The sequence below is a fragment of the Mastomys coucha genome, unplaced genomic scaffold (assembly GCF_008632895.1).
Source record: "Mastomys coucha isolate ucsf_1 unplaced genomic scaffold, UCSF_Mcou_1 pScaffold23, whole genome shotgun sequence".
Classification (NCBI taxonomy): Eukaryota; Metazoa; Chordata; class Mammalia; order Rodentia; family Muridae; genus Mastomys; species Mastomys coucha.
Genome location: NW_022196906.1, coordinates 25262977 through 25286041, shown reverse-complemented (window position 1 = coordinate 25286041; position 23065 = coordinate 25262977). Strand labels below are relative to the sequence as shown.

General features: G+C 41.9%; 1 pseudogene; it reads right to left on the bottom strand.

The window, feature by feature from the left end:
* LOC116072800 overlaps window positions 1-23065 on the bottom strand; it is a 60358-nt pseudogene that overhangs the window by 36714 nt on the left and 579 nt on the right.

The following is a 23065-nucleotide window of genomic DNA, read 5'->3' as shown; positions in this document are numbered from 1 at the left end:
TCCATTTACATAGGAAAGACAACATGACCCAGTTGGGGACAGCATTGAGGAATCATTACTAAAAATGGTGAGATCTTATGGTATTCAAATTATACCATAAGCCTTTAGGATGGGGTGGCAGCAAGATGACTCAGTGAGTGAAGATTCTCACCACCAAGCTTGACGACTTGAGCTGGAGCCCCAGGACCTACACGCTGTAAGGAGAACTGAGTCCTTGGAATTGTTCCACATGTATGCTGTGGAGATCAAAATAATACAATGTTTTAAAAGAAAAACAATAAACCAACCACTATGTAGTAAGTTCTTGATACTATAATGAGTAATGCTATAATATAGCAAGCATTCTAGAAGCATTTGTTGGTACGCAAGCATTACTTTCAGCATGATTTACTTTTAGCTTGATTTTACCTCTTTTCTCCTTTCCTCCCTCCCTTCTTTCCTCCCCTCCCTTCTTCATTCCTGTGCTGGGACTTTGAGCATACTAAGCACATGAGCTATACTACTCTATATATACTATATATATATGTTATATACAAGTTTTTATATACTTATTTTATATGTATGAGTATTTTATTTTCCCCATATATATGTATATATACATATATGTATGTATATATACATGTATATGTGTGTATGTATATGTATGTGTGTGTATATATATATACATATATATATATATATATATATATATATATATATATATATTCACTTCATGCATACTTAGTTCCTGTGGAGACCCTGGAACTGGACTCACAGACAGTTGTAAGCTACTATGTAGATGCTGGAAACTGAACCCAGGTCCTCTGACCAGAGAGCCATGTGCTCTTACCGCGGAGTCATCTTCTCTTCAGGTCCTTACATTACTTCTCTCTTATTTTTTACTACTTTGGCTATACATTATTTTTAAGTATACAAAGAGCATAGATTTATTTCTACTTATTTAGTATCAGATTCTGGAAAGTCCAAGATCATGGTGCTAGCAAATTCAGCCTCAGGTGAGGACTATTCTCTACTTCTCTATGTCACCTTGAGAGATGTGTCCCCCGCCCCCCGCCCCCGCAGAAGGGACAGGCAAAGGGGACCAGTTTCACTCTTTTCCCATATCTGTTTGCCATCTGTACAGCTGTCAATCTATGATTTTGACTGAAATTACTGTGCTTATTCATGAACTTACTAAGTTCAAAATATTGGAGGCTGGGCTCAGTTGCGGAGCTCATGGTGAGGCCTTATGATCTTATCCCTAGCACAGTAAAAAACAAACAGGCCAGTGAGTGTAACCTGTGTCACCATGGTAACATTTGCTGGAAGCTACACCCTGTGAAAGCATGCTCAGAAGGCTAAAGGGTCCTGTCTGAAACTAGATGGTGTTGCCTAAGAAGGGCTTGCTTCCTCGAAGTCACAACGACAGAGACGAGAGCTGGCCTCAGCAAGCGACAAGGGAGAAGTTCTTGCTCATGTTACCAGGACCCAATGACATCCAACCGTGAGAAGCAGATCATTTGCCACTCTGGTTGTTGGAGTAAAACCTGGGAGAGTAGGGCCTAAAAAATGAGGTGGACTAAAGTCTCCTACAATTGCCAGCTTTATTTAGAGCATTAGACAGTTTATACTCTGAGGGTTAAGAAGAATCACCCGAATAAAGTGTACACTCACCAGAACAAGCCATGTGTGGCAAAACCATGTTTTTCAATAGAGGCACATGAATAGCAACAGCTGAAGTAAACTCACTCCTATCCACCACACCTGGGAGGAGCATGGAAACACATTCTAAGAACAATTCCATGTTTTGAAGAAACCGAGGTCACAAGATCTGTCTCTGTTTCTGTCTCTGTCTCTGTCTCTCTCTCTCTTCTTTTTTTTTTTTTTTTCACAAGCTCTGAGAATTCTCCTCACATGACTCTATTCTTGGATCAATTTCCAACAGTAGATTTCTTGTAATCCCACTTGCCCTTCAGATGTGCAAACAATGGAGGAGGGTGCCTGTTTAAGCTTATCACAAAAACCTGAACCTACTTCTGCTGTTTTTTCACCAGTACCAGAAGAGATGTGCACTTCCCAGGTGCCCAGAGACAATCTGCCAAGAGGACATAGGGGTCTGATTCGTCAGACCTGGACAGGCGTGAAGTAGTGTGACTTGGAAGTTCAGAGCTGAACCAAAAGATTGTAAAAAGACACTTCTGCCCCAGGGAATAGAGTGTGGCATTGTGCCTAGTGTGTGCCCACTGTGTGCCCCTGAAGTTTGTGTGTGTGTGTGCATGTGTGTGTATATATATATATATATACACATATACATACACATATACATGCACATGCATATACACATGCACATACACATGCACATATACATTTCTAGTTGTGAGCCCTGGAAATGGGAACTTAGGACAGTTGATGTGGTCAAGCTGGGATGACCCAAGAGCAGAGGTCATCAAGGGCCAATAAGACAGGCTGAAGAGATGGCTCAGTGGTTAAGCTCATTTTCTGCTCTTTCAGAGGACCCAGGTTCAACTCCCAGTACCTACCCAGTACCCACAAGATGGTTCACAGCCATCTATAACTGCAGTTACAGGAAAACCGATGCTCTCTTCTGGGCTCCTTAGGCACCACATGTGGCACACATCCATGTGTGCAGGCAAAACCCTCATATGCATAAATAAACATCAATACATTTTATTTTTAAAAGGCTAATGGAAGTGGGCAGGGGGAAAATCTCAGCAGGTAAAGTGTTTGCACACAGTGTGAGAGCCTCACATTGTGATGTTGACCTGAAGTCCTTTGGGAATGTAAAGATTGGAGGGATTCCTGGTCCTTCTTCTCCAGCCAATCCAGCCAATTGGTGAGCTCCAGGTTCATCGAGAAACCCCCATCTCAAAAAGTAAATAAATGACGATAGATAACAATAGAAAAAGACACAAGATTCATAACACTGAATTCTGGTCTCCATATGCACACAACACATATGTGCACATGGACCTACATACATGCATACGCACACATCCAAATGAATACATGACAGAGCCATACAACCAGGAAAGCCATAGAACACTTCTCTTATAAGTACAGATATTAAGGGAGGACACATTTGTCCCATTTCATAGAAAAGAAGCTAGCAGTACAGAAGAAAGCATGAGGCAAGCATTAGTTTGGATATGAGGAGCCGAGAGTCCAACTCAACAGTAGAACACTTTCCTAACAGGAATCAAGCCCTGGGTCAGTCTCCAGCACTGCCAACAGCATGGATAACTAAGACCAGACTTTTCATCTTAAACATCTTTTTGTTTTGTTTTGTTTGTTTGAGAGGAGATCTCACTTCTATAGCCTTGACTGGCAGGGAGCTTGAAATGTAGATCAGGTTGGCCAGAATTTACACCTACCCTGCCTCTGCCTCCTTAGTAATGGGATCATAACCACACCAAGCAATTGACTTTTCCTTTTGAGTAAAGTTGTCCTGACATTTACGATTCTGCCCAAGAGATGACTAAGAAAAATTTACTTTTGTCAAGTTAGTAACATCCTGGTAATAGGGAAAAACATTAGGAAACAATCTTTCCTTCATAGGTAAGTCTGAGGGCTGCTCTTGGGCTCAGTTTGTCTCCGTGCTTGCTTCTGAACATTCATTAAACTGGGTCAATAAGGATTAAACATTTTCAAAAGATCTCACTTTCTGACCCCAGCAGTCAATGAATATTATCTGTGGCGGCTGCAGTGTTGCAGACACTGTCCTAGGGGGATAGGAAGATCAGCTTGCAGCTGCATCCTCTGACCCCGGGTTGCCAGCTGGGGTGTGAAATGGTACAGCGGGCCAGAATCTCGGCTTCCTCTCAGTCTCCACAAACTCTGGTCTGTCTTTTGCAAGCTGTGGACACTGGTCCCTTCACATGCTTAGTTCAAACGGCCATTATCTCCTCGTTTAGATTGTCCTCCCTCCTCTGTCCGTCCCTCCTTCCCTCTCTCCCTCCCTTCTTTTCTCCCTCTTCCTTCCTTCCTTTCCTTTCTTTCTTCTCTTTCCTTCTTTCCCTCCTCTTTCTGTCTGTCTGTCTGTTTGCCTGCCTGTCTGTTTTTTATTTTTCAAGATAGGGTTTCTCTGTATAGCCAGCCTTCTTGGAACTCACTCCGTAGATCAGGCTGGCCTCAAACTGAGAAATTTGCCTGCTTCTGCATTCCAAGTGCTTGGGATCAAAGGCCTGTATCTCTCCCTTTCCATTTCTATTTTCTTCTCTAGCCCAACTTTTCTTCTCTGTTACTATTCTCTTTCTCTCTTACTTTTCTCTCTGTCTGTCTCTCTGTCTCCTTCCCTCCCCCCTCCCTCCTCTCGTCCCTCCCTACCTCCATCCCCCCTCCTTTCTCTCTTTCTCTTTCTTTCTTTCTTTCTTTCTTTCTTTCTTTCTTTCTTTCTTTCTTTCTTTCTTTCTTTCTTTCTTTGAGACATGTTCTTGCTATGTTTTGGAGGCTGGCCTCCTACTTCAGCCTTTCCAGCAGTTGGGGCCACAGGTGCATTGCTATGCCAGGGCCCCTGCTCTCTTCCTCTCCTCCTCTTTTTAGTTTTATTTTTATTAAAACAAAAAACAAAAAAAGAAGAGGTTCATTATGTAACTCTTGCTGGCCTCAGACTCACAGAGATCTGCCTGCCTCTGCTTCCAGAATGTTAGGCATATGCCACCATGCCTAAGCTCCTAGCTCATTTCTTGGCTCTTGCCTTTGTCTAGCAATGAGTCATTCTGCCAACACTTTTGCTCTTTACTGGAATCAAGGCCAGGAAGAGCCCCTGCCTCTAAAAAAAAGAGAACCAACATGCTAGGTTGTCCTCTGGCCTCCACCTATATCATACATGAACTCTCTCTGTATGTGTCTATCTGTTTCTCTCTCTCTTTTTCTTTCTCTCTCTCTCTCTCTCCTTCTCTCTCTCTCTCTCTCCTTCCTCTTCAACCTCCTTTGTGCTAGGGATCAAACCAGAGTCTTGCAAATGCTAGCCAGGGGTCCTAGCGCCCAGCTATTCTCTCAATCCCAAAATGGTGCCGTAAGAAATCATCCTTTGCTTCCTTTTGTTATTGTCCTGGTGGTTTGTTTTTATTTTATTCCCAAGAGTTTGCCTTGTTTTGACACAGGGTTTCTCTGTGTAACAATGGCTGTACTGGAACTGACTCTGTAGACCAGGCTGGCCTCAAATTCAGAGATCTTCCTCTGCCTCCCAAGGGCTGGAATTAAAGATGTACACCACCACTACCTGTTTCTTTTCTCTTCTCTTCTCTTCTCTTCTCTTCTTTTCTTTTTTCTCTGTCTGACTTTTCTTGCTTTCTTTCTCCCTTCCTTTCTCCCTTCCTTCCTTCCTTCCTTCCTTCCTTCCTTCCTTCCTTTCTTTCTTTCTTTCTCTCTTTCTTTCTTTCTTTCTTCTTTTTTAACATTTATTTACTTACTGTATGTGTGTACCCCACCATGTGTGTAGAGTAGAGGTCAGTGGACAACCTGTGGAAGTGAATGTGAATTCTTACCTTCTACCACCAGAGATTAAACTGGGTTGTCAGGTATGACAGCAAATTCCTTTATCCACTGAGCTATCTCTCTGGTTTAATAGTGGTTTTGAAGGAACACTTAAAAAAAGAAAAAGGAAGGAAGGAAGGAAGGAAGAAATCTAATTATTTCAGCATCTCACAGACATAAAATTAATGAAAAAAATAGTAATCTGGTGGTATAAAGCTGCAATTCTAGCTATTTAAGAGACAGAGATGGGGTGGGGGGGAGGTCTCAAGAGTGTGAGGCCAGCCTGGGACTCTCATCTCCAAACAAACAGCTACTTCCTCCCATCTCCATAATTCATCGTGATTTTCAGGCACACATGTGTTTCACCGACTGTTCACAAGTGCAGGGGTCCATCAGGAGAAGCACTTAACACGTGTAGAGAGCATCGGCGTTCTCATTAATGGTCACTCCTGGGAGGAAGGGGCAGCGATGACTGGGGACTTCAGCTACAGCTGAGGGAAGGAAGGGAGGTAGGGGCAGGAAAGAGGAGTGGATGGATGGAGTGGGGAAAAGCGATGACAAACTTAAGAAAGAGAAGAGGGAATGTTCAAAGCAAAGGAGACAAGTTAGGAATTATTGCTCCAGCATGAGTGTGTTGGATGTTGGTTACTAGTCCTTTTTCTGCTTGTCTTTATTGAAAAAAATTATTTTGCCTTGCACTGGTAGACCCCTTTAATCGCAGTACTGGGGACACAGAGGTAGGGGTATCTATGAGTTTGAGGCCAGCCTGCTCTACAAAATGAGTTCCAGGATAGCCAGGCTATACAGAGACACCCTGTCTTGAAACCCACCCCCTCTAGATAATATTTTATTTGTGTGTGTCTTGCTCATATGGAAGTCAGAGATTGACAATCTGTGTCTCCACTTTATTTTTTGAGATAGGGTCTCTCACTGGAAATGAAGCTTACCAGCTGGCTAAACCGTCTCCATCTCCCCGCCCTGGGATCCTAGGTGTGCATCACCATAACTGGCTTTATGTATTTATCTATCTTCCTGGTCCTCATGTTTGTAAATCAAGCACTTTACCCACTGAACCAGTCTTCCCAGTCCAACCCCCAAACCTACTTCCTCACCCCACCCCCAGAAGAAGTGCTCCAGAGCTGGGAATGACAGTCCATACCTGTAAAAGTGGCCCTTGAGGGTGGAAGCAACTGCAAATTCATCCTGAAGCTCTGTCTCCAAAAATAAAACAAAACCAGTTTCAGCTCAGTACTGAAAACCTGGAGAAAGCGCAAAGGGTTACCAATAGTAACAACAACAACCAGTCAACTGAACAGAAATAACCACCACCAATGTGTTTGGCGTGTACATTAGTCATCTCTTTATTCATCTGAACATACACACACAGTTTTAAAACAGCTGGATAACTTTATTTTGAGATACATGGGTTACCTGCTCGCAGCTGGGTTAGACTGCCTTTGGCCCAGGTGTCAAACAGCAGGCGTCATGCAAACAAAACCATTTCCAATCCCTTTTATTACTGAAGCTTCGGGTTCATAGACTTGCCCTTCACGAAAGATCTGCTGTGTAGTGTGTAAATATTTAATTTAATCCACATCCACTTAGGCCTTCTGGTGTTTGTTATTCATTTATATTTCACCATGCTACACAGTGCCAAATGTATCTGCCAATTCACTCCATTCCATTTATTTGAAGAAAGGAAGAAAGGAAGGAAGTAGGGGGGCAGGGAGGACCAGAATAATGGGATGGTATTGTACAGATACCAAATCAATGACATTTTTTCCTTATTATGTATTTGGCTTAAAATTATATGTGTTTTTTTCTCCTACCTAAATAATAGATGAGGATATTTTTTCCCCTTCTTTGAGTTTTTAACACTCTAATTTCTTTGCATTGAGTGTTAATCCAAAGTTAGGTTTTGAATACTCAAACAGTCTGGATTTGGTGCCTAACATGCAGAAACATTACCTTTCCTGTCTATTATCACAGCCACTAGCTATACGTGGCTTTGTAAGTTCATCTTTGGTCTTCCTTAGAGATGACTATTCTTTTTTGTTTTTCTTACTTTTTATTGACACAGGACATCAAACTTAGCATCCAGGTCCTTGAGCAAGGTAGGTGAGTATCGTACCACGGAGACATATCCTGGGTGCATACTTTGAAATCCAAACTTTATTTTGTCTTCAATTCAGGGTCTTGTGAGTCTGAGCAGCAGCCACACAGAGAAACCTCGTACTCAGCCTGAGATCAGGGAGGAAACCGCCAAACTCTGTTGTTTACCTTGCTACTGAGCTAGGCCGTGTCATACGTTTTTTAGAGAAGTTCTCACTATGTAGCACAGGATAGGGTTGAGCTTTCTGTCTTCCTGTCTTAGCCTCCTGAATGACGGGATTAGAAGCACATCCCACCATACCTGCTTTTAAATGAGTATTTTTTAAAAATTTTAACATTAAAACACATGCATACATATGACAACTCCTGGTTGAAGGCCAGAGGACATGTTTCAGTCATCCAGTCTTTGCTTCCAACATGTGAGTTTCCAGGACCAACCTCAACTCAGATGGTCAAGATTGGTGCAAGCATCCTTACCCACTGAGCATCTTGCCCCTCCCTCTTTTTGGCTATTGTAACAATCTGTAGTCCTAACTGGTCTGGTACATACTATATAGCCCAGGCTAACCTTAAAGATAGCACCACTCCTGCCTTAACCTCCTGAGTGCTGGGATTATAACAGTGTGCCACCATGTTGCAGACTCAATGGATCTGTTGTTGCTGTTTTTTGAAACAAGGTCTCAAGCAGTTTGAATGATCAGGCTGGTCTTGAACTATTTCCTATTTTTTTTTTTTCAGACAGGGTCTAAGTATGTTGCCCTGGCAGGCCTGATTCATAAAGATCTACTTGCCAGTGCTGGGATTAAGATATTTGCCACTGTAGCAGGGCAGTGGTGGTGCACGTCTTTAATCCCAGCACTTGGGAGGCAGAGGCAGGCAGATTTCTGAGTTCAAGGCCAGTCTGGTCTACAGAGTGAGTTCCAGGACAGCCAGGACTACACAGAGAAACCCTGTCTCAAAAAACTAAAAAAAAAAAAAAAAAAAAAAAAAAAAAAAAAGATATGTGCCACTGTGTCCAGCTGGTCTTGAACTCTTGATCCTCTGCCTCTACTTCCCAAGTGTCAGAATTACAGGTGTGCACTGCCACACCCAGCCCTCTACTTGTGCTTTTCTCTAATGGGTGATTATTTTCCCAGTTCTGGGTATCAAGCCCAGGAAGGACCTCACAGATACTAGGCAAGCACACACCATGGGCAGTTATACCCCTCTCCCAGGTGATATTTTCAATTTATGTTGGAGTTATGAGACTATTCATTGTCAAAGCACATCTGCATTTCCTTTCTGGAAAGTAAGTTAATGACTGTCATTAATGTAGCGTATAGTCAGACATCGGGAATTGTCCGGTAAGTATTATGTGCTTTTATAAGGGCAGTAAATGGTTACAGTACAGAATCATTCCTACAAGGGCATTCTCTACTGAAAGATGGGACAAGCTGTGAGCACCTGCTAATTTTTGCATTAAGGAAAAACAATTAGCAAATGAAACCGCAGTGAAAATATCTTTGTAAAATTCATGAGAGATTGTAGTTATTGCTCTGTGCTAGAAGGCTTGTTTAGCTTGTGTGAGGTCCTGGGCTCCATCCTGGTTGCCTGACAAAAAGTAGACTAAACCAAACCACACTGAACTGCTGACATTTCCTATGGCTCCTACGGTACTGTTTAACGGGTTTGTTCTCCTTCTGTATTTTTCCATTGGCTTTTACCAAGGTGTGCTGTTCTAGAATGACTCAATATGCCATTTAAGCCTTAAATCACCTCATTTTATTAGAACACCTACAAAGTATTTATGATTTCAATTAATAAAAGTATGTCCTTTGCAATAATTGCCTTGGACCATAAGCACACAGTTAAAAACCCTCAGGAAGTTATACTCAGGAACTGTAAAACCCTTCAGCAAATGACAAATGTGTGTGTTAGGCATCCAGCCATCTCAAATAATTTTAAAGTTGCTTTCACAAAATACTCTCAGCCAGAGAGGTCAACTGACAAGGAAGACAAGCTCTGCAAAACTGCAAAGGGAGCCATGCTGGGACTTCACCAAGGTTGGAGAGGAGAGGCAGTTCCGTAAACAAAGTTGTCCAGAGTGAGGCCTCTATAGGGGAAACTTGAGGACATAGGCGCATGTATTCTTTCAAATCTCAGAGGGCACAGGGCTGCCGGGGGTGGGGACAGGACAGCAGTCGCTGGGAAACAGAAATCCCAAACCACCAAGGTATCTAATTAGCATGGTCAACATGTAACAACTGTTCTTTGAAGAGAAGAGGCAACTTCAGACCACCCACCACCATCCCACCCCAACCCCGGGGAAGCTCCAAAGACAGTTTAGTACACACTTGCAGAGTTTTAGAGGTAAAGGAGAGATTCGCTTGTTTTAATCTGTGTCTTCCTCTGAACTGTAGACACACTAGCGTGATGTGCTGTTAGTTACCAGGGCCTCTTCTCTGCCCTCGGGGGGCTCATCATCACCAGCTCCTCATCTTTGCCTCTTTGTATTAGCAATAATGAGCTCAGGGAGAGGTTCTGAGGAGCTGTGCTGATTTTAATCAGCCATGCAGAGTCACTAGCTACAAGCAATCTCATTTGTTGAATATATTTTTATGGCAGTGCTCAGATCCCCTGAAAAAGAACATCTGTGGGCTTATAAAAACCACATTCCCAGGCCCCACCTTGGACCCAGTCAATCAGAATAGTCCTAGGAATCTGCATAACCTTTCTTTGTAATTCTCAGATGCATTACATTTTAAGATTGAATAAATGGAAGATTTTGTTTTTGTTTTGTTTTCTGAGACCAGATTTCTCTATGTAGCCCTAGATGTTCTGGAACTCAATCTGTGGACCAGGCTAACCTAGAACTCAGAGATTCACCTGCCTCTGCCCCACCTCACCCCACCCCCAGTGCTAGAATTAAAGGCCACCCAGCACCCAGCTGGATGAAAGAATTTTTAAAAAATTCTTATATGCTTTTTACTATAAAGAATCAAATTAGAAATTCAGCAAAATCTCTGGATCAGAATAAAGAAAAAAAATAACTATGCAAAAATTTGGTGCCAGAGACAGCAGGAGTAAGCACAGTTTGAGGACTTCTAGAACATTCAGTGAACCTGCAAGCCCTCAGTAATGACTTAGCTCCTTATTTCAAGCTAGTTTCAATTTCACATGTTGTCTTCTGTGGACTGAGGGTGTTGCTCAATGGTAGAGAGCTTGTTTAGTGTGAAAAAAACCTGGGGTTCCATTTCTAGTACCATGAAACAAACAAGATCGTGTTCCAATAGTTGGAAGCACCAATAAGTTTTTTTTTTTTTTTTTTTTTTGGTTTTTCGAGACAGGGTTTCTCTGTAGCCCTGGCTGTCCTGGAACTCACTCTGTAGACCAGGCTGGCCTCGAACTCAGAAATCCGCCTGCCTCTGCCTCCCAAGTGCTGGGATTAAAGGCGTGCGCCACCACCGCCCGGCACCAATAAGTTTTAATGTCGTATTTCCAGTGTGCTGTGCTGTGCTGTGTGTGTGTGTGTGTGTGTGTGTGTGTGTGTTGCGTTCATGAGTGTGGAGATGTGCATGCCTTTGTATGCAGAGGCCAGAGTATGACATTGCAAGTTTCCCTCTCTCTCTGTCCATCATAGTGCCTTGAGCCAGGATCTCTCACTGAACAGAAGCTCAGCCATTTTGGCTAGCCAGTGAGCTCTCCAGATCCACTTGCCTTCCTCTGGCTCTGCCGGGGTTACAGGAGCTTAAGTCTTCCTGGATTTTACACTGGTACAGGGAATTTGAACTCAGGTCCTCATGTTTACAAAAAAAATATTCCTAAGCATTTACACCAGCCCTCTCACATCCATTTCTTTTTTAGAACATGAAAATAGAAAAAATGTTTCTGGTTTTGTTTTTTGAGACAGGGTTTCTCTGCAAAAGCCTGGCTGATCTGGAACTCACTATGTAGACCAGAATATGGAAATTTCTATTTCATGTACTACAGAATGGTTTTTATAAATGTGGATTAGACAAGAAAGCCATTTATAAACAATAAATTTACAACCATTAAGCCTAGGGAGTAGAGAATTGCATTATTCTTCACTGACTAATGCTTTTTCATACAAAAAAAAAAAAAGCCACAAATTCAATATTCTCCTCTGTGAATTAGGACCACGTCTGAATCATCATCAAACTCTCCTGTGGAACAATCCATTCATTGTCTTTGCAATTGAGTTAAGCATGTGCTAATTTACACTGATTGTGGAGGTACCCATAAGATGAGTTACTGAAGACCATTCATAAGTATGAATAAAACCCTCATCTCTCTCCTCATTTTTCTCCATATTTTTCTCCATATTGGTTCTTTTATGCTCTTCATTTAATGTTATTTATTTGGTTTTTAAAATTAGTAGCACAATAGGAAACATCAAGAAGTATATAAAGCTATTAAAAAAAAACCCTCCTAAGCTTGGCAGTGGTGGTGCACGCCTTTAATCCCATCACTTGGGAGGCAGAGGCAGGCAGATTTCTGAGTTCGATGACAGCCTGATCTACAGAGTGAGTTCCAGGACAGCCAAGGCTACACAGAGAAACCCTGTCTCAGAAAAAAAACCAAAAACCAAAAAAAAAAAAACCAACAAAAACCAAACCAAAACAAAAAAACCCATCCCTCTCTCGTTCTAGACCTCCTTGTTTAGTCCGCACCCCTTTCATAGACAATCATGATTATTGATTTTGTGTGTATACTTTCAGACTTAATCTTATTCATACACAGATATATATGTATATATTCTCCTATTTTTATTCTTCTCCTCACACATGCTAAGCAAGAACTCTACTACAGAGACTCCCCTTTTAATTAAAAGTAAGTATTTCACTTATTTTGTTTTGCGAGCATGTATGTGAGTGTGTGGAGGTCAGAGGTCAACCTGTCAGAATTGATACTCTTCTACTATGTGGGCCCTACAGATGGAATTCAGGTTGTCAGGCTTAACAAGAAGTGTTTTCTACTCCCAAAGCAATCTCCCAGCCCACCCTTCCTCCCCTGCATTTAATTTTTTAACTCAGTGGTAGCATCCTACACACAAATTCTGTGCTTTCTTGCTTCATTTAATAATACATCTTGGTCCATATTGTTGTTCCTTTCTATAGGACTGCAAGCTCCTTCAGCTCCTCCCGTCCTTTCTCTAGCTCCTCCATTGGGGACCTTGTGTTCTGTCCAAAGGTTGGCTGAGAGCATCCACTTCTGAATATGTCAGGCTCTGGCAGAGCCTCTCAGGAGACAGCTATATAAGTCTCCTGTCAGCAAGCACTTGTTGGCATCCATAGTAGTGTCTGTGTTTGATGACTGTATATGAGATGGATTTCTAGGTGGGGCTGCCTCTAGATGGCCTTTCCTTCAGTCTCTGTTCCACACTTTGTCTCTGTATCTCCTCCCATGGATATTTTGTTCTCTGTTCTAAGAAGGACCGAAGTATCCATACTTTGGTCTTCCTTTTTCATGAGCTTCATTTGGTATCAACAGTATGAACCAACCAGTACCCCCCAGAGCTCCCAGGGTCTAAACCACCAAACAAAGAGTACACATGGAGGGACCCATGGCTCCAGTTGCCATGTAGCAGAGGATGGCCTTGTTGGACATCAATGTGAGGAGAGGCCCTTAGTCCTGAAAAGGCTTGATGCTCCAGTGTAGGGGAATCCCAGGATAGGGAAGTGGGAGTGGGTGGGTTGGTGAGCAGGGGGAGAGGGGATGGGATAGGGGGTTTTCGGAGGGGAAATCAGAAAAGGGGATAACATTTGAAATGTAAATAAAGAAAATATCTAATAAAAGAAAGAAAGAAGAAAGGAAGGAAAGGAGGAAGGAAGGAAGGAAGGAAGGAAGGAAGGAAGGAAGGAAAAAGGAAGGAAAGAAGGAGGGAAAGAAGGAAGGAAGGAAAGAAGGAAGGAAGAAGGAAGGAAAGAGAAAACAAAAACAATACATCTTGGAAATCTTCCCATAATAGAACCTTCCAATGTTTTGAAGTAAGGTCTGGATATGTAGATCAGGCTGGCCTTGAACTTCGGATCTTCTTATCTCAGCCTCTGGACTTTACTAGGAATACAGAAGTGTCCTGACATCTCCCTACTCCTCAGTCTTTTTCTTTAATTATATTTGAGGTGAGTTCATTATACCATCATTCATGGATGGCTTCCAAACCTTTGCTTTTGTTATAGTGTGTGAGCTTTATTCACTAGCACCCATTTGTATGAGTATATCATAGGGTAAGAGTCCACATGGGTTGTTTTCTAGCCTCTGAATATTTTTAGTTGATGTTTTTGAGACTATTCCAAATTATGCACATCTTTCTTCTAAAACTGTACACAATGCATATAATCTTTACAGACCTGAATACAGCAAGATTACATTCCTGTCTCTTTGTTCTTGCAAATCAGATCTGCTAGAACTGTAAAACAATTTTTAAATGGCCTAATAACTGCTTCAAAAACAAGGCTTATTAAAAATAATGGCCTACCGTTAATGGAAGAATATTAAATTTCTGAACACTGTGATTTTCAGTTATTTTGCACCACTAAATTTTAGACTTCTTTTATTCTTTAACACATTTTTTTATTGATTCTCCTCTTAGTGGAAGTGTTTGATTAAGGCCAAAGTTTCTGAATACACAATAATAAAAGCAATTATAAACAAGGAGCATAATGGGGAAATATATTAACTGTCAAGAATGCATGGTGGTTAAGTGTTCTAATTTAAAGCATTTCATTTCAGGCTGGAGAGATAGCTCAGTAGTTAAGAGCACTGGATGATCTTCCAGAGAAGCTAGATTCTATTCCCAGCATTCACATGGTGACTCAGTACTATCTGTAACTCAAGTTCCAAGAGATCTGAACTGCCTCTGACAACTCCACTGCAGGCACCAGGTATACATAGTATACAGTCATGCATGCAGATAAAACACTCACACATATAACATTTTTTAAAGTACTTTTTAAAAGATTTATTTATTTATTATATGTAAGTACACTGTAGCTGTCTTCAGACACTCCAGAAGAGGGTGTCAGATCTCATTACAGATGGTTGTGAGCTACCATGTGGTTGCTGGGATTTGAACTCAGGACATTCAGAAGAGCAATCAGTGTTCTTAACCGCTGAGCCATCTCTCTGGCCCTTAATGTGTTTTTAAAACATTCATTTCAAGTGGCTGGAGAGATTGCTCAGTGGTTAGAGCATTTGATGCTCTTGCAGAAGATCCAGGATCTATTGTCAGAACCCATATGGCAGCTCACAAATCATTTATAACTCTAGTTCCAGGGTATCTGATGCCCTCTTCTTGCCTCTACATGTGGCACATGTACATACTACATACAAAAGGGGTACTCATACACATAAAATTAAAATAAAAACATCTTAAGAATATTTCACCTCATTATCAGATCATGTGTCTCAATTTTAAGTTTTAAGAAGTATAATCACAACAAAAATGTAGAATATTTGTTGTTGTTTTCTGAAACACTCTCATTTAGTCCAGGCTACCCTTGAACTTGCTATATAGTTCAAAAGATGACCTTGAACCCCCGATTATCCGGGCTGCTACTTTCCAAGTGCTGGGATTATAGGTGTGTGAGGCCATATTGGACATCCGATAGAAAATATTTTTAGCTCTCAAAACATTCTATAATTGACCAGGATCTAAGGCAGCGGTTCTCAACTTGTAGGTTGTGACCCCTTTGGCAAACCTATATCTCCAAAACTATTTACATTACGATTCCTAACAGTAGCAAAATTACAGTTACAAAAGTAGCAAACAAAAATAATTTTTTTTTTTTTTTGAGACAGGGTTTCTCTGTGTAGCCCTGGCTGTCCTGGAACTCACTCTGTAGACCAGGTTGGCCTCGAACTCAGAAATCCACCTGCTTCTGCCTCCCAAATTATGGGATTAAAGGCGTGTGCCACCACCTGGCTAAACAAAAATAATTTTATGGCTAGGGGTTAGCACAACATAAGGAACTGTGCTAAAGGGTCACTGCGTTAGTAAGGTTGAGAGCCATGGCTCTAAGTTATCAGCAATTGCTTGAAAATTTGAAAAATGTCCAGTTGTAATTAATTTTTTTTTTTAGATGGTGTCTGGCTGTGTTGTCCAGGCTGAGTTCAAAATCATAACCCACTTACTCCAGTCTCCTGAGTACAGTATCATGCCCGGCCTTACAGTTGATTAATTCCCAAGTGACTGGAACAGATTACGTGTCCAGGAGAGTAAACACTCCAAGGCCATTTTAAAGGACTTATTGGACTCTATCAAAAACAAATGGCACGGATTTCCTTTGATAAGAGGTAAACTTGCAGCCAGGCATGGGGTGCCTGCCTTTTATCCCAGCACTTGGGAAGCAGAGGCAGGTGGATCTCTTGAGTTCCAGGCCACTCCGGTCTACAAAATGAATTCCAGGACAGCCGGGGCTACACAGAGAAACCTTGTCTCAAAAAATACAAAAATCAATAGGCAGGTAGAATTCCCATAATGGAAAACCATAACCGCCCTCCGAAGTTCACTCTAATTAATTATCTTGCTGTGCTGTTTTCGGCTGGAGCTCTCATCTGGCCTATATGACCTTTTACTAGGACTGTTCAAACAGGGGTAAAATAGACTTGGGGAAAAATTATCTGTGCTGGCATTTCCTTAGGGGAATACCTAAAAAGAAGGTGAGTAGGTTGAGAAAGAAAGACAGAGGTCTTGGATAGCACATGAAGTAGATGGTGGGTGACTTACTGTCAGTTAGTTACAATCAACATAAAGCCTAATTCATAGAGAACAAGAGAACTCAGGACTGAACGCAAGCTATTGTGGAGATGAAGAGCTGAATGGGAAGCCAGTCTTTATCAAATTTTAAAGACAAAAACTTTCCTATCTCCCGCCGCCTATGTCACTGACTATGGACTCAGCCTCATAGATACTAAAAGCTTCAGCCTGAAGCGGACTAGTGTAGCAGCCAGGAGCTGGAGGTTAAAACCGCCAACACGGAAGGATAGCTCCTCTTTGTAAGGATGGGCGATGGACCATGCATCAGACTTTATGACCCGGCAGTGCTAGCCTCTTATCTGGCGACACCGACTTGATCTTGAGACATCCCAATCTCATGGGTAGTCAACAAACAGTGTAGTTCTCCACACATGTGCCTCATAATTCTGCCTTTACTGCACTCTATGCAATTTGTTTGTTTGTTTTCATGCAAGTTGGCATCTTCCCTGCACGTGTTTCTGTGTGAAGGTGTTGGATTTCCTGGAACTGGAGTTAGGGACAGTTGTCAGCTGCCATGTGGAGTGCTGGGAATTGAACACTTGTCTAACCTACAGCTCTCCTCAGTTGGAGTGAAATCTATCTTACCCTAGTCAAACTGGAAAGAGCTCAAGCCCCATGAAGCCTTCGTCATGTAAATGTACCAGGAGATTTTAAAAGCTGATGCTGGAATATGTTTTTGGCCCACTGAATGCTGAACTCTTTTTTTTTTTAATCTCAAAATAGAACAGCCATCATCGAAGTCCCTGCAGGGCAGCCATCCAGGGGCTGTTCTGAATGCTGCTGACTGCGCTTTGAGGGGGTGTGCCAGAAAACACGATGCTGAAGTAGCTCTCCCCAGTAGTCAGGACACAGAGAGCCACACGAAGCCCTCCGGAGCTGGGAAACCAGGCCACCGTTTTAAGAGTAATATTATGGAGATTTAGAATAGGCTTTTATAGTACCTGGTTAATCTTAATTATCAATTTGGCACCTGGGCAGAAGGAATCCCTACTAAAGAATTGTTGCCATCAGATCAGCTTGTGAGTGCGTCTTCCGGATATTTTGATTGCTGATTGACTCAGGAGGGCTCTGATGTGTTCTGACTTCTGCAGGTACCTGCAATGCAGACAGGCCTGGGCTGATTTAAAAAGCTGGCTGAGCAGCATTCCTTCATGGTTCCTAATTCAGTTCCTGCCTCCAGGTTCCTGCCTTGCGCTCCTTGCTGCCTGGCTTTCCTCTAAGATGATCTAAAACCTGTGAGTTGAAATATACCTTTTTCACCCAAGTTGTTGTTGTTGTTTTAAGATTTATTTATTTATTTTATGTATATGAGTACACTGTAGCTGTACAGATGGTTGTGAGCCTTCGTATGGTTGTTGGGACTTGAATTTAGGACCTCTGCTGACTCCCGTAAGCCCGACTTGCTCAGTCCCTGCTCACTCTGGCCCAAAGATTTACTTATTATTATACATAAGTACACTGTTGCCGTCTACAGACACACCAGAAGAGGGTGTCAGATCTCTTATCGGGTGGTTGTGAGGTACCACGTGTTTGCTAGGATTTGAACTCAGGACCTTTGGAAGAGCAGTCAGTGCTCTTACCCGCTGAGCCATCTCGCCAGCCCACCCAAGTTGTTTTTGATCATGATGTTTATCATGGCAGCAGAAAGCAAGTTAGGATAAGCAGCACATCTAGACTAACACTTGGGGAGCAGCTCTAGAAAGAGGCAGAACTGAGTTCGAATTCTACGCTACACTAACTTTCAATGTAATGCAGAACAAATAATCTCATTTTTTTTTTAAAGCTCCAGAACATGTTGTGACTATGAAATTTGCCATTAACATTTTGTGAGTTACGGGGCTGGAGAGATGGCTGAGCAGTTAAACTTGTCTTGTAGAGAGGATGAAGATTTTGGTCCCAGCTCTGGCATCGAGTTGTTAACAATTGCTTGTAACTCCAGTTCTGGGGTAGCTGACACTCTTCTGGACTTCTTGGGCACCTACACTAACACATGAACATGCTCCCACAAAAAAAAAAAAAAAACCCTGCATAGACAATTAATTAGAAATCAAAATATGGGGCTGGAGAGATGGCTTAGGGATGAGAAGGCTTGCTGTTCTTGCAAAGCCCGAGTTCTAGTTCCAGCACCTACATGATAACTTACAGGCATCTGTAGCAACCAGATCTGGGAAACTCAACAGCCTGTTCTGTCTCTGACAGACTCCAGGCTTGCATGCAGTGCTCCTATATATACGTGCAGTCAAAGCACTCATACACATAAATAAGAATGAAATCTTTAAAAAGGGTTTTAAGCAAACTCCTAACAAAAGAAGTTGGCAGTTAATATTTCAGGCTCTCGGGTACCTTGAGAAAGGGGTGTTTCTTTGTGGGCTGTTGTAAGCATTATGGCTCCTGAAATCTGTAACTCTACTGTCAGCTGATATGTGCCTTATAGTTCTTTGATATAAACTTACCTATCTTGAGATGGTACTTTTATGTATGTGTGTGTAGTAATGGTATCAAACCACGTTACCACGGCAAACAAATAAACCAGCAAATCAAATGTGTGTGTATTAAGCAAATGCTCTACTACTGAACTACATTCCCAGTCTACCTGTGTATGTAACAGGAACTCACTATGTAGCCCAGACTGGCATTGGATTAATGACTCCTGAAGCAGCCAAAGAGCTAGGCATGTGCCAACACTACTGGTTCTAAGGCATATTTTAATAGCTCCCAAACAGGAGGATCACTGGAGAGGTAGGCCAGGATAACTAACATGTTCCTCTGTATAACATACACACACGTACTCACATGCACACACACACACACACACACACACACACACACACAAATGTATTCACAGATAAAATAAGATAACAATTGCGCTGGATAGATGGCTACTGGGTTCAGAGCACTGGTTGCTCTTCCAGATGACCTGGGTTCAATTCTCAGCACCCATATGATGGCTCAGAGCCATTTGTAACTCCACTTCCAGGAAATCTGACACCTTCTTCTAGTCTCCAAGAGCATCAGGCATACACATGGTACACAGACATATATGTAGTTAAAATACCCCATACACATACAATTAAAAATATTTTAATATAAAATAATAAATAAAAATAAAATAAAAAATAAATAAATAAAATAAATAATAAAATGTAATAAACAATAAAGATGGCTTAATATAAACACAACCAACAAATAACCTGCTGACCATATAAGCTAAATTGAAAAAAAAATTCCTCCTTATCTTTTTTTTTCTTTCTTTTTTTTTTAATTAGATTTTTTTAATTTACATTTCAAATGTTATCCCCTTTCCTAGTTTCCCCTCTGGAAAAAAGAAACCCTATTCCATCCCTCCTCCCCCTGTTCACCAACCCATCCTCTCTCCCTTCCTGGCCCTGGCATTCCCCTACACTGGGGCATAGAACCTTCACAGGGCCAAGGGCCTCTCCTCCCATTGATGACCAACTTGGCCATCCTCTGCTACATATGCAGCTGGAGCCCCGCCTTATCTTCAAGTTGAAGATTTACTAAGGTGATTTAAGCACAAGAATTTCATAAGCTCTACTTAAGCCGTGTATATTCAGTGATCACAGAATAAACTAAGAGACAAGGGTCGCAGGAGTGACGTTAGTTAGACCAGTATGTGCCAAATGAAACAGAATATTGAGATAGGAGAGAGGAATGTAGTCTATTGCCTACTTTCCCAAGGAGACTTTCCTGTTTGATATTCATCCCTTTATCTACCCTTCCCCCACAGTGACTCCCTCAATTCCTGAGAGTGCCTAGATGGCTTAAGATGCAGAGTACATTTTATTTCCACCTTTTCCTCCCACCCCATCCCCTGGCTATTGATTGTGGAGAGCATGTGACCTAAATTGTTCAGCCAGAAAAATCTCAGGACTTGGTTAGAAGGCTGTGAAGAAGCTGTCTCTCATGTACAATTTCCTGTGAGGATACAGAACAGGGCCTGAAAGTGCACAAGGCCTGCCACAACAGGCACTGCCGTACCAAGAGGTGCCACATCAGGAGGACATGGGGATCATCATAAAGATGCAGATGGACTGCAGATGGATCAGCAGGTAAAGGTGTTTACTGCCAAGCCTGACTGTTTGAGTTCAACTCTGGGGACTCACAAGATAGAAGGAGAGACCATTCCTGGAGTTGTTTTCCAACATTTGCATGTCCATCATGAGTATGTGCCCTCAGGTATACACACACACACACACACACACACACACACACACTACTAAATGTGACAAATTATATTTATCTATTTATTTATTTGTTTATTTATTTAATGTGTATGAGTGTTTTGCCTGTGTGTGCCTGGTACCTCAGGAGGCCAAAATACAGCATCAGATTGCCTGGAACTAGAGTTACAGATGGTTGTGGGCCCTGATGTGGGTGCTGGGCACTGAACTTGGGTCCCCTGGAAGAGTAGCCAGTACTTTAACTGCTGAGCCAGCTCTCCAGTCCCTATGATAATTTTATTTTTTTAGATGTAAACAAAAATGCAGATGGGAATCAAACCTGTTTTCTTCCCCTTCAAGTAAGACTTTTTCAACAAGTAAGTCTATAAATATGATTTCTTTTTATTTTTCCCCAGTACCAAGGATTGAACCCAGGATTGAACCAATGAGCTACACTTCAGCATGTAGTCCTGTTTAAGTCAGTTTGAGTAGACCTTTCTGTCATTTATACTGAAACATCTAATGAGACAGGGCTAGCTATGATTTTAAGGAGTTCATTCTAAAAGAATTATAATGGCTGGCACAAGAAAGTTTTACAAGTGTTACAGCTATTACATTGATGGCAGCATTAGTATTTTAAGTGGAGAGTGTAGCAACTACCCTATCTACTTAACAATGGATTATTAATAAGACACACAAAAACAAAAGAGGAGGGATCCATTGCTCCCCATATTATAAGAAGAATACATGTTCATTATAGAAAATATAATATATTGAGAAGACTAAAGCAACTGTTTATCATCCTATACTATTCAGAAAAATTAGTATGTTGGCTTATTTTCCTCTAGTTTACTTTAAATGCATAATTAAAATTACTGTATGTATGCAATTTATATTACATTTTAAAATAATTTATCATATCTTCCTGAGTATTGTGACTTACTCCTATAATCCTAGCACTAAGAGGCAGAAGCAGGAGGAACAGGAGTTTGAGGACAGCTTGGGTTTTATACTAAGCTCAGAGACTGCCTGGTTTCATAGTAGGACTTGTATCTCAGGGAAACCAAGGACTACAAAGAGAACTTACTTGCATAGTACTTGCAGAGCTCTGGGCTCTGTGTTCAACTTCAAAATAAGTAAGTAAATAACTAATCTCTCCTATGCATTTTAAAACTTTTATTCTCATCTTAGATTATTTTCCTGGGCTGGGGTCCTAGGAATGAAGTGACTGGGCTGTACGGGGTACATATGAACATGAAACCAGAGATTGTACACAAAAGAAATTTGTAAATCAAAAATCACTGCTCAGAATGAGCTATTATTGTCCTATTGCCATCTCTGGCCCCTAACTCTTTCTACTCTTCCAAACAATGATCTATGATTCCCTACCACTCTGTACCAAGCACTTACTTAAGTACTGTGTACTGAGTTAAACTCATGCAGCTAAAATTCCTTCCCTTGGGTTGAGGTAAACAGGGGCTACCCCTCCATTCAATGACTGAGGTATGAGGCCAGAGTTCACTGTGGGGACACAGGCAGTTTATCTTACCTCTTTACAGAGGATAGAAAAGGGGTTACTAACTGTGTGTGGGGGGTTCTTCGCCCTCTCCCCGCGACCCCCCAGCCCCGGCAGGCTACAACTGGAGATCTTCGACCCAACAGGATGAAGGCTTCCCTGAAAAAGCCGTGGCAGCATAAACGGAGCCTTCCCTCCTGTATGGTAACAGTTTCCTCTCAGATTGAAACATTGTATCCTTCAGGAAAGCTCCTTTAGCAATTTAGAACAGCTTCAGGATATCCTTGAAAGAGACCGGATTCACTAAGCTCCTCCGGCCAGAGGGAGGAAAAAAAAAAAAAAGCTGGGAGTTCCCCCTTAGACAGAAGGAAGCTGAGCTGAGCTGCAAAGACTGAGACCAGAACTGCCTCGAAGAGTTTTAGACCAACTGAGGCACCTGGAAAGGACACTCTCCAACCTGTGGAGCTGCCTGTAAGCTGTGCAGTATGCTCCAGGTTCCCAGCTGTCTATCACTCATGCTGGGCTGCGCCTTAGTGATGGAGAGCTGTCTTGAGTTATTTCTGTTCTTGTAAGTAACCCCTCACATACTTTCCTATAAGTAACCCCAATAAAACTCATTAGGTCATCAAATTGGATTTTGGTGGCATAATCATACTTTGGCCTGTCATGGGTTCCCTGTCTGGGGTATGTGTTGGTCTCCCCAGGAAAAGGTTTGTCATATAACACCCCCTTCTCCCCAGACACTCTTTACTTCTCTCCAAGGCCAAGTGGAGTTAAAGCAAAGTCCATAAACAGGTAGTAGGGAGATGCTTAAAACTTAAGTGAAGGTCTGAGGGCCCATCCCACCCATCCATGATGGGATGATGGGATGTAAACAGGCAACAAGCCCAGCTGGGAAAATCCCTTTAGAAGCAGATTTAGCTCAACTCACCAAGATGATACTTCCTTGGTTAGGAGCATTATTACACACTATATCATCAGGTTTAATGTTTATGAAACCCTTGTTTAAAAGCTGATAGCATT